Raw genomic sequence first — 13212 nt, 5'->3', positions numbered from 1 at the left:
GATCCAATCTAAAATAGAATTCCTGAGGGACCCGAACGGAACAATCACTAGACATCCCATTGAAATAGCAGAAGCATTTGCGAAATACTATGAGGCCCTGTATAATCTAAAATATGATTCCAATACGTCACAGCCGACTCAAGTGGATATACAGGGTTTCCTAGACACCCTGGATCTTCCCCGGGTCTCAGATGAGCAATTAGAGGAACTTAATCTTCCCTTTACTACACATGAAATCCTAGGTGCCATTAAAATGACTAAGTCTAACTCTGCCCCGGGCCCCGATGGGCTGCCATACGAATATTACAAACAATTTACATCCACTCTGTCCCCCTTTATGTCAAAAACCTTCAATTTTTGGCAAAATAAAGGGTCAATTTCCCCAGACAACTTAGAAGCGATAATTATCACGCTACCAAAGCCAGGGAAACCTGCAGACACCCCGGGTAATTTTAGGCCCATTTCACTCCTAAATTGTGATGTTAAAATTTATGCCAAACTAGTGGCAGATAGACTTCATAAAGTGATCCCGACCTTAGTGGCTCCAGACCAAGTTGGGTTTGTGACAGGCAGGCAATCTAAGGATGGCACCAGACGGATGCTTGACTTGATTGGACTGGTGGAGATATCGGGTGAACCCAGTGCATTCCTGTCTCTTGATACTGAAAAAGCCTTTGACAGGGTGCACTGGGGATACCTGGAGAGAGTTCTAACAAAATTCGGGTTCTTGGGGAACATCAAGTCATCCATTCTAGCCCTCTACTCTTACCCAAATGCGTCAGTGTTGGCATCGGGGTTTCTGTCATCTAAATTTCAAATAAGTAATGGCACCCGCCAGGGGTGTCCATTGTCTCCCGCTATTTTTGCTTTAGTGGTAGAACCTCTGGCGGAAGCTATACGAAAAAACATAGCCATTTCTGGTATAAGAGTTGGGGAATTTGAACACAAACTTGGTTTATACGCAGACGATGTGATAATTTCCTGTTCTAACCTTGCAGTGTCAATTCCAGCAGTGGTGAACACATTATCAAACTTTTCTAAAGTGTCGTATTATAAGCTTAATGCGGCAAAGTCTTTGATACTGCCGTTTAATGTACCGGCGGAGGCCAGGAGTGCGCTGGAGGGGGCCTTTCAATTCAAATGGTGCGACAGGGGGATACCTTATTTGGGTATTAAGCTGACACCATCGCAGATGTTAATTAAAGAAAATTTGGAACCTCTGATCCAAAATTTAGAAAAGGAATTGGGAAGATATGAAAAAATATCATTGTCCTGGATGGCCAGGATACAGTCCTTTAAAATGGTTTTCTTACCCAAAATATTGTATGTGCTCAGATGCCTTCCCATCAAAATTTCTCACAAAACCCTGATGAAACTTCAATCGTTGACTAACAAATTTGTCTGGGGTAATAAAAGGGCTAGGGTCGCAGGTAAAGTGTTATACCCCCCATATGACTTAGGGGGATTGGGCACCCCAAACATAAAGGCATATTATAAAGCCTTACTAATTGAATCACTAAAGGAATGGTGGCGTCCAGGTAATTCACATAGATGGGCTCAGATTGAAAATTTCCTGTCCCGCCAGGGCTCGGTCAGAAGAATGATGGAAGCAGAATATTTGAGCCGTTCACGGTTCTCCCCGTGTGTTCCCACCATGTCAGCCTCCCTGGAGGTCTGGCGAAATGACTTGATTCATAAGATTCAGATTCCTCTTTCAGAGATTTCCCTCAAGTCGTTGGAATCTCAAATCCCCTTTTTGAATCTGGCCAGGTGGGAGGGATCGGGCATTACAGTGCTGGCGGATCTATACTCTGATTTGGGTGTTAACCCCTTTAATGAAATAGTACGGGAACACCCCTCTTTAAAGGGCTGTTTCTATCAACACATCCAAATTAGTCATTTTCTGGCCTCTAAATTTCCTCCAAAGTCAAAGCCTCTGTTACCTACAACAAAAGCTTTGGTATTTAAAAAGATAATTAAATCCAAAGGTATCTCCTCGACATACAAATGGCTCAATAACCCCCCCGAAGAGAAAAAATCTCCTTATATGAATAAATGGGACGTGGAGTTGAGTGTCTCTACCTCACCTTCAAACTGGCACTCGGCATCAGCAAATATCCAAAAATATTCCAAGTGTATAAATCATCTGGAGCAACTGAAAAAAGTACACCTGCGATGGTATCGGTCCCCAGACAACTTAGCACAGTTCCTCCCAAATTATTCGCCACATTGTTGGAAGGGCTGCCTCCAAAGGGGTACTCTTGGTCACTGCTGGTGGGCTTGTCCCAAGGTTTTCTCGTTCTGGTTGGAGGTGTTTGGCCTGATGGGTGAGCTGACAGGCAATCGTATTAATCCGAATCCGGCTCTGGCAGTGCTAAACGTGGGTATAGAGGAGTTCTCTTGGGAATCCAGGGGTTTATTAGTTCACATTCTAGTAGCTGCCAGATATTGCATAAGTTTGCACTGGAAATCCCCAAAGACGCCTACATTAGTTGAACTATATAACCGAATTAATCTCCAATGCCAATACGAGTTCTGTCTGGCTCACTCCATCCGCGCCAAAAACAAAATACTTCAGATTTGGGACACGTGGTTAAACTCTGTATATGCATCCCCTGTCAGGCATCTGTTTCCAGGGCAAACTGTTGATAATTAAAAACGGGTCAAATAGGCTCAAAGTGTGTGTTACGCAGGGAGTTCACCCATACCACATGTCAATAGTCAAGGTGTTTAAATCTCTGTTGTTGTTACTGCTCGGGCTACCCCAAAACGCCATCCAATTCCCTCCCTCCCCCCTCCCCCTCCCTGGTTGCTTCCTTGCAACCATCCATGGTTCTCCCCCTCTCCCCCACCTCTCTCTCCCCTCCCTTTCTTATCTTCCTTTCTTACTCTCTGGTTCTGGTTGTTTGGATCCCTCATTTTGAGGATTAAAGAGTAAATTGGTAGGTTGACTCTATACGTATTGGGTATTGATTAACCTAAAAAGTTGCAACTTGCATCAGACATGATTGGTGGTGGTGTGACAGGAAATGTGAATCATAATCAAAGGTGATACTACCACATGTTACAGCGTTGTTTTCTTTGTGTATTATTGCCAATGATACCTGAATTTCTCCTTTTTTTGTAATGTAACTTCCTACAATAAAAATTGATTGGATTAAAAAAAAAAAACAAAACAAATGGATTTAATACCTTCTGAGGGTAAGTCTCCCAAGATTTTTTAGATTAGCTAACACAATACAAAGATACGTATTTACCTACCTCTATTCTATTTTATGTTATATTACTGGACTTTTAGAATACCAATTATTGTATGTGGACAAATACCTCCTTCTACTTATCAATTCTGTAAAAGTTTCACTTATTTATCTTAGACTTGCATGTATTGGATAGCTGAGTAAGCAAATATACTATTTAAATGTTTTACGTATATACCAGGCAACACCTCCCACCGGGGATGGGTGGAGAGCTTTGGATAAAAAGAGCCATTGTGAGGGGCGTGGCTTATGAGGTGTACTGCCATCAGTGGGTGCAGCAAGATGGCGCCACAGGAAGTTCCAGGCACCTGACTTCCTGGTGTAGCATCCATGTTGTGACTCCCTGGGTGTACTGGGAGTGGCTGGAACTATGTAGTGAACCAGGGGTGTTACTTTTAGTGCCTGTAAACCAATTTGCATTCCAGCATACAAAGGAGAGATTTGATTAGTTCCAGATATGATGACTTCTAAAGGAGAACAATGAGACACAGCTAGAGAAAGACATTTTGTGATTCTAGAAACAGCAACAGACAGTGAATGGGGTCTTTGTTCTTCATTATACCCTCACCGGAGATTAATATGGACTTCCGCACATTGGGCTGCAACCTGCCACCTGGTGGTAATCCAACTACTTTACACAATTTCTTACAATCTTTTGTATACATTTTCACTCTTCTTTTTTCTTTTATTTTCCTAACTAGGGCAACAGCGTTCTCAGCTCCTACTAAAAAAACATATTTCTTTTTGAACAGAGAGTGTATATAGGGCTTTAATTGGACCGACTGGTTCCAACGGAATCCTTCCCGTGTCGTTATGAAGACCTACCCCCTCATAACAGTGGCTCAAGTTTATTACTAAAATGCAGGCTATACGCTAATTCCAACACTTTTACCTTACCCAAACTGGAATCTTTTCCCGTCTCGTCTGCGTATTTAATATGCAGACAGTGACTCACATCTAAAACGCAGGGGAATCCGCTAATTCCACTTTAAGTTACCTGAATCCTTCCCCACCTCGCCTGTGTATGAACCTACACACAGGCAGTGGCACGCATTTAGTAAAACGCAGGGGGATACGTTGATTCAGAACTTTAAATTACCTGAACCCTTCCCCCACCTCGCTTGCGTATAACTTTTCACGCAAGCAGTGGCATGTGCTTATTAGTAAACAAACACAGGGGGGATACGCTGGTTCAAACACGTCTGTTCAAAAACAAACAATTGCAAATACTGAGCACGCATAAACCAGTTAGTTTCTGTTCTAATCCAAACAAAATAGCACTTGTCTTTCTTACAGATCACTACAGCTCCATCATTTGCTTTTGCTACACAAAGCTGCAGCTACGTAGGTAATTACTAGGCCACTGACCCCCCTCTTCTTCTTCACAGAACAAAGATAGCAGCTGCGTGGGTGAATGGCCCCCCTAACTCTTCCTTCAATGTAAAGACTAGGCAGTGGGGGATTGCTAGCCCTCCTTCCTCCTCACTCTCAGTTAAAGAATGCAGGGACATAGCTGCGCAGTTTCCAGACCCCCAGTCTGTCCCTGTTCAAGCAGTCAGTGGGGGACTGACCCCCTCTCTTCCTCTCAGCTAGTCCTTTGTGTACAGCAGCAAACAATAAACTCTTCAAGAACTAAGTCAAAGCTAAAACGGAGAAATTACAAGCCAAATTAATCACATACACTACATACAAATCCGCGGGCAGCAGCTACTCAAAGCCCTCCTGATTTCTACCTCACTTACAACAACTTAATAATACAGACAGCCAGTCAGATCAGTTAACCCTACAGAACCAGAACCTATGGGCCTAGGTTATTTTCTTTGTTATAGACTACAGGCAAAAGATAGGCCTGCTAAGGGTCAATAGCATCAATACCCCTCTCAGTTCAGAGGTCAAACCTGTCGCCAAAGGCCACCGAGCCACAGGTAAATCGTCATATACAGTGTGCATGAAACATACCTGTGATTGAGAGTGATCAATTCCCATTGTCGGGGGCCTCCGGCTACTGGGAAATGGCCTCCTAGATCTGAGAGAGAAGTTTGGCCAATCTTTCTCACGGCAATCTCAGCAGTGCCTCCAACTGTTAAGGATAGGACCTAAATGATCACTTTGGATCTGACCGCTGTTTCAAATCATAATGTCATGAGTGCACGCGAGAATGAACGATAACAGACACTATATCGGTTATGGACCTTCTCCATGACAGACCCTGAAGCAAGTGGTCTTTATTGTTTAAAACTTTTCACAGCTCTTCAGAAGTGAAGGGTGTGGACAAAATACAGTCCAATCAAGTATCGTAGGTCGGGGCTTCAAAACATATGTAGAAATTAGCATATCCTCTCTGGATTGGTCAGTTGAGACTCCAGGAATTTCTTCTTTGTTCATCATCCCAGGTGCAAACAGGATATGGCAGCCATCTTGAGAATTACATGAGCTAGTATATACTGTGTTAAAAGAAAATCACTAAATATGCAATATATATACATATACACGTGTTAGTAAAAAACAAAAGCATTCATAAATATGTGCGATAGTTTACATCTACTAAACTATATACCTGAGTCTATGAAATGGCTGAATTAAGTATTTTTGGATACTCAATTCTCATCCTCAACAGAAGTGGTGTCTAGGTATAGTAAAGTAGCCATGCGCTACGCAATGAAAACACCTATAGCACCACCTGATGGAAAACAACGGCGTTAGCATTTTTATCTCTAAAATGGAACGAGATAGAGAAAAAAAGTGAATTACAAAGTTGTAGGGCATCATTAATTCAATACGAATCGACACCTTGCATACAGAAATGCTATGATGTGAAACCCATGACTCCCCCAAAACATTGAATGCTGGTCACGCATATGGCGCTCATTTAACTTTGATGCTCAAAGTGGCCACCGTTAACTGCAATGCACATCTGGACTCTGGACAGCATACTGTATCTTGCTGCACGTTGTGCAATATGGTAGGTGACACGTTTGCACAAGCATCTGTGATACGTTGTCATAGAAGTCCAATGTTGTCATGTCAGGTGAGCGTGGAGGCCCCTCCACGCAGCCACCATACTCAATGACTTGTAGGAAGGTCTCCATGAGGTATCGCGTCACGTCTGCAGCCATGTGCGTTTTACACGTTCTAATCATAGCATTTCTGTATGCAAGGTCTTGATTCGTATTGAATTGATGATGCCCTACAACTTTGTAATTTACGTTTTTTTCTCTATCTCTTTCCGTTTTTGAGATAAAAATACTAACTCCGTTGTTTTCCACCAGGTGGCGCTATAGGTGGTTTCATTCCGTAGCGCATGGCTACTTTACTATACCTAGACACCACTTCTATGCCTATAGCTGCCGCCGTTCTCAAGTTAATTGCGGTGGACTGGATATGGGTGGACACACTGTATAGTGTATATCTTTTGAACTGTAGAATTTACATGTCATAGGCTTTTTCTGTTATCTTGTGCGCCTTTTTTTGATTTTCACAAGGCAATATATAGCCTCCATTTTATAGTCAAATGTAAGAGGAAAGAATTGCTGTATAATAGGGATCAACCATGCAACTCCGTGTATATAGACAAAAAATATATATATTATTGGTTCAAAAACAAACATACATAAATAGATGTCACATGAAGAGAAAAAAGTACAATATTAAAAACATTTAAAAAACGTCACAGATTGACCGTTAACAAACACCCCAGATCTAGTACTATAATAAAATACTAGTGTGCTGATGTGCTGATAATAAATGGCAAATTTGATACAAAAGGCAAACATGCAAGCACGTGCACAATTAAACCTGCATGAATATAACCCATGCCATATTAATAGACCACTTTATGTGACACTACTAACCCTGTCTCAGTGTAGGATAAGTAGTGAGCCTGGGTGGAGTACACTAAAGGCCGCTTTACACGCAGCGACATTGCTAAAGCGATGTCGTTGGGGTCACGGAATTCGTGACGCACATCCAGCCGCGTTAGCAATGTCGTTGCGTGTGACACCTACGTGCGATCAGAAAAGGTCGCAAAATCGTTTAAAATCGTTAATTGTTGACATGCTTTCCTATTCCCAAATATCGTTGCAGCAGCAGGTACAATGTTGTTCATCGTTCCTGCGGCAGCACACATCGCTACCTCCGTCCGCCGGCAATGAGAAAAGAAGGAGGTGGGCATGATGTTCGTCCCGCTCATCTCCGCCCCTCCGCTTTGATTGGGTGGCCGCTTAGTGACGTCACTGTGACGCCAAACTAACCGCACCCTTAGAAAGCAGGCGGTTCACCGGTCACAGCAACGTCGCTAGGCAGGTAAGTAGTGTGACGGGTCCGAGCGATTTTGTGTGCCACGGGCAGCGATGACGCTCAAACGATGGGGGCGGGTATGCACACTAGCGATCTTGCTAGCGAGATCGCAGCGTGTAAAGCGGCCTTTAGAGTTAAGAACTATGGTGAAAACACCATCGGTATAAATCAGTAAGTCAGACCACATAATCCTTTTCCACACATTCCTTTTGGCTCTTGAAGAAGTCACATCTCTGGTGACGGAACGCGTGGGGAAACACCCCGTATGTAAGCTGATCTGTGGAACACGCACCTCTCCCTGCATGGCAGTGGGTAGTTAGATTGTCATTTTTTTTTATTTTTTTTTTTGGTCTGGACCTAGGGTGGAATTATTTGGTCTGACTTACTGATTTATACCGATGGTGTTTGCACCATAGTTCTTTACTCTAAAGGCTGCTTTACACGCAGCGACATCGCTAGCGATGTCGCTGGTGAAAGCACCCGCCCCCGTCGTTTGTTGCTCATGGGCCCGTGGTGCACAATATCGCTAGTACCCATTACACATACTTACCTGCCTAACGATGTCGCTGTGGCCGGCGAACTGCCTCTTTTCTAAGGGGGCGGTTCGTGCGACATCACAGCGACGTCACACGGCAGGTGTCCAATTGAAGCAGAGGGGCAGAGAGCAGCCGCAGGAAAGTCACGCCCACCTCGTTGCCGGAGGACGCAGGTACGGTGTTCGTCGTTTTTGGGGTGTCACACGTAGCGATGTGTGCTGCCTCAGGAACGACTAACAACCTGCGTCCAGCATCATCAACGATATTTGGGATTTGAACGACGTGACAACGATCAACGATTAGGTATTTTTGATCGTTAGCGGTTGCTCATACGTGTCACACGCAACGACGTCGCTAACGAGGCCGGATGTGCGTCACAAATTCCGTGACCCCAACGACCTCTCGTTAGCGATGTTGTTGCGTGTAAAGCCCCGTTTAGTGTACTCCACCCAGACTCACTACTTATCCTACACTGAGACAGGGTTGGTGGTGTCAATTAAAGTGGTCTATTAATATGGCATGGGTTATATTCATGTTAACGGTCAATCTGTGACGTTTTTTAAATGTTTTTAATATTGCACTTTTTTCTCTTCATATGACATCTATTTATGTATGTTTATTTTTTAACCAATTAAATATATATTTTTTGTCTATATATACGGAGTTGCATGGTTGATCCCTATTATACAGCAATTCTTTCCTCTTACATTTGTCTTTTGTTCCTTGTTGCTGTTGGAGATCCCAAGAGGGAAAAGGTGCCCCCTGTCTTTTTATTATTCAGACTCCATTGTATAGTGCAACCATGTACATGTGTGATTTATCTGAGGAAGGAGATGTGATCTCCGAAATGCATAATAAAATCACAATTTAACAATTACTGCTTACCATCTTTCTACGACAGCGCGGGAGTCCACTTCTGTCAGTAGATGGGAGAATCAATGTCATTAAAATGATAGTCCTCCCTAAATTCTTATATCTTCTGGAACATTCAGCCTCCTTTGTAGCAAGAATCAAGTATCCAGCATCATGGAGAGTTGAAAAAATAAAACTGACATTTATTTGTATAAATATAAAAACATACAGACTGTGCAGTGGGCATAGAGGCACAAGTGCAAAAGGGTGAATATATCACTGGGAGAAAAATTGGGGTCCTGGGTCGAGCACTTTCTACAGCCTTTGGTTAAAGAACTCCCTGGATTCCTCAGAGATACCAAAGCTCTTTTGTCTAATCTTGATTCTTTTGCTTGGCAATCTGAGTATGTTTGGATCACTTGTGATATTGTAAGTCTGTACCCTTCTATTCCCCATCATGTTGCACTGGAGTGTTTGGAGTCATTCCTTCTTAAATATAGTCCCTATCCATCTGATATCCGGGCCTATATCGTGACAGCAGTCAATTTTCTTCTGACCCATAATTATTTTTCATTTAATAAAGAATTTTATTTACAAAAATGTGGAGTCAGCATGGGAGGGAAATTCTCCCCATCTTTAGCAAACATTGTAGTTGCGGTTTTTGAAGAAATGTATATTTTTGATTCTTTATTTTTTTGATTAATAATATCTTTTCAGATTAGATTATTTTTTACATCAGATACATCGATGATTTTTTATTAATATGGAGGGGTGACTCCCAAATTATCCAGGAATTCATAAACTATATTAATTGTAATCCTTTCAATCTCAAATTCACTTATTTGACTAATTCACACAAAATCAACTATCTTGATGTAACGTTGATGGGGAATTTGAATTGTATAGATATCATACCATACAATAAAGAAGCAGATTGCAATTCAATCTTACTGGCCAGTTCATGTCACCCGACACATACTATTAAAAACATTCCTGTGGGGGAACTGATCAGGACCAAAAGAAATTGCTCCAGATCAGATCTCTTCCCACAGGAATCCAATAAAGTCATTGACAAATTAAAAAAACGGGGTTATCCTACTTGGAGCCTGGATAGAGCCCAAAAAATTGTACATGACATGGACAGAGCAGAACTGTTAAAAAATAAAAACAAGCAAAGGAATCAAAATTCAAAGAAAATCACATTCAGTACAGCATTTTCACCACAATATGGACACATTTTTAAAATCATTAAAAACACATTCCATTATTGTATCAGGACAAAAACCTCTCCAGAGTTTTTAATCAATATCAAATTAATTTTGCAGCTAAACGTGCGTTAAATCTTGCTAATATTCTTGCCCCAAGTGCGATTTCTGCTCCAACAACAAATAAAAATTGGCTTTCCTGTTCAGGTTTTTACCGCTGTGGTCACAATCAATGTAAAGCATGCAATTTTGCTAAAATTAACAAGCAATTTGTTTCTACTCATACAGGTCTTTCATATGATGTCAAAAATTATATCAATTGCAATACATCATATGTCATATACTTGATTGAGTGCACAGCATGTAAAATTCAATATGTAGGATGTACTGGGAATCCTTTAAAGAAACGAATTAGGCGACACCTATCAGATACCCTGAATGTGAATGCGCTTAACATCTCTGCGGTTTCATGGCACTTTGCCAGTATACACAATAGATGTACCGACTACTTCACATTCATGGGTATCGAGAGGGTTAACAGGCCTCACAGGGGTGGAGACCACAGAAGAAAACTTTTGAACAGAGAATCCTTCTGGATATTCAGGCTCGGCACGAGGATGCCGCACGGTCTGAATACCCGACAGGATCTAATTCTTCAATATACATAAATACACCACCAGTAATTCTCCTCCTCCCCCTGGCTTCTTTCATCTCCCCTTTTTGCCACATACAGTTACAAACTTTGTTTATATAAAATCCTCAATTTATCTCATATATGGAATACTAAAATCTACTCAAAACTTGAAGATATATTTTTATATCCAGTATTCCGTATGAATGAATAAATAAATATGATACAAGTAAAATATATCTTTGAACCGTGTTAGCCAGTAGAGATAAAAAAAATTGTTTAAAAGAACTGAGCGTCCTCAATGATTGGTTCCATAAAGATGCGGTACATTCTGGTATCCTCCATTTTGATACAAGTAAAATATATCTTTGTACCGTGTTAGCCAGTAGAGATAAAAAAATTGTTTAAAAGAACTGAGAGTGCTCACTGGTCAACCACTATGTTCAGCCGGAGAAAGAAACACATAAGACACGTATTAATGCTCCCCTACATTTAGCTTAATCAACTAAGCATGTATATTTTGAGAGAGAACTTCAGTTTCTTACAACGTTTTCTGCTGTGATATTTATTTATCAATTTTTTCATTGTGGATTCCTACATGTATGTTTTTATTCTTGTTACGTGACTGATGGTAGTGTTGTCTAAGAATTTCACACCTGCACGTTTTTTAGTTTTAATTGATCACTAATCCCACCCCTCAACGAGTTATGTGTACCTTTTAAATACTGAATCAGTCTGGATAAAACACATGCCATGAATAAGACTCCCTGGTCGAAACGCGTCGGATAAATCCACCCTTTTGCACTTGTGCCTCTGTGCCCACTGCACAGTCTGTATGTTTTTATATTTATACAAATAAATGTCAGTTTTATTTTTTCAACTTTCCATGATGCTGGATACTTGATTCTTGCTACATTCATCTCCGCCCGGGCCAGGGCGTTCCTTGCATCGGTGTGGAGTCCAGGAGTGAGGAGGGGTGAGCTGACAAAACTTCTTTATTTCAATTCAGCCTCCTTTGACCCACTAACGGTCTTTGACATGATCAACTTTCATTTAGCATCCCTCACATGGTGCTTAAACAGACACAAAATGAAACTGACTACTCTTCAGAGTCCAATGGATGAGGCAGGTGGGGCACTCCCGGACTAGTTATACTACTTAGCTGGCCAACTTCAGTTCTACAACACTGAATAGCAGATAATTATTGGCCTAATTCTGAACACCACCTTGCACACTTTTTCAGCCTTCAGAGTCTATAGGGGGTCTTGGAGGAACCAAAACAACACTCACGCTCCTTTTTGCAATTTAAAAAACCTGAGGTCCTACATATCCAGCTACAAGACTTTAGAATTTTTCTAATATACTCAAACCCCCTGAATGGGATTCTAAGGAGCCAGGAACACAAGGGGCTGATCTCCTTTTTATACACCCAGTTACTAAGCAGGAGATGTTGCTCATCACAATTGTTGATTGAGGCCAAATGAAGAACAGTAATACCCTCCTTATCAGAGGAGGATTGAAGCAAGGTCTTCACCTCCACACAATTTGTTCCACCGGCAATTAATAACATGCTAATCCAATAGATATATAGTTCATCAATGCTACTTGACACCTAACAGGTTATATAAAATGGTTAGATCTACCACTTCAGATTGCCATAGGTGTGGGGAAGATTTTATACACCTGATGTGGCATTGATCTCCTGTTGCAGACTTTAGATAAAAGAGCATAGCTATCCTCAAGATCATACAATTCCCTGTATTAAGGCCCCGTCACACGCAGCGACGTATCTAACGATATATCGCTGGGGTCACGGATTCCTTGACGCACATCCGCCATCGTTAGCGAAGTCGTTGCGTGTGACACGCACGAACGGCCGTTAACAATGGAAAATACTCACCATATCGTCCATCGTTGACACGTCTTTCCTTTTTTAAAAAATCGTTGATTGTTGAGCACAAAGGTTGTTTGTTGTTCCCGAGGCATCACACATCGCTACGTGTGACACCTCGAGAACGACGAACTGCAGCTTACTTGCGGCCGCCGGCAATGTGGAAGGAGGGAGGTGGGCGGGATGTTACGTCCCGCTCATCTCCGCCCCTCCGCTTCTATTGGGTAGCCGCTTAAGAAAGGAGACGGTTCGCCGGCAACAGCGACATCGCTAGGCAGGTAAGTCCATGTGACGGCTCCGAATGATATTGTGCGCCACGAGCAGCGATTTGCCCGGGACGCACAAACGACGGGGGTGGGTGCTTTCACAAGCGCTATTGCTGCGTGTAACACCCCCTTTACTCTTCCCTAAGGTGTATTTATTAGGGATCCTTAAGAGACAACCTGGACTCACCACCCTCGCTCTCTTCTTGTTACGAACCGGCGCCGCCATAGCCGCAAGCAGCCTGCTGCGGTTCCTGTTGCGCCCAGGCGCCGGCTGCCGT

This window comes from Anomaloglossus baeobatrachus, chromosome 5 (assembly GCF_048569485.1).
Source record: "Anomaloglossus baeobatrachus isolate aAnoBae1 chromosome 5, aAnoBae1.hap1, whole genome shotgun sequence".
In the NCBI taxonomy this organism is placed as follows: Eukaryota; Metazoa; Chordata; class Amphibia; order Anura; family Aromobatidae; genus Anomaloglossus; species Anomaloglossus baeobatrachus.
Note: the sequence above shows the minus strand (reverse complement) of the source record.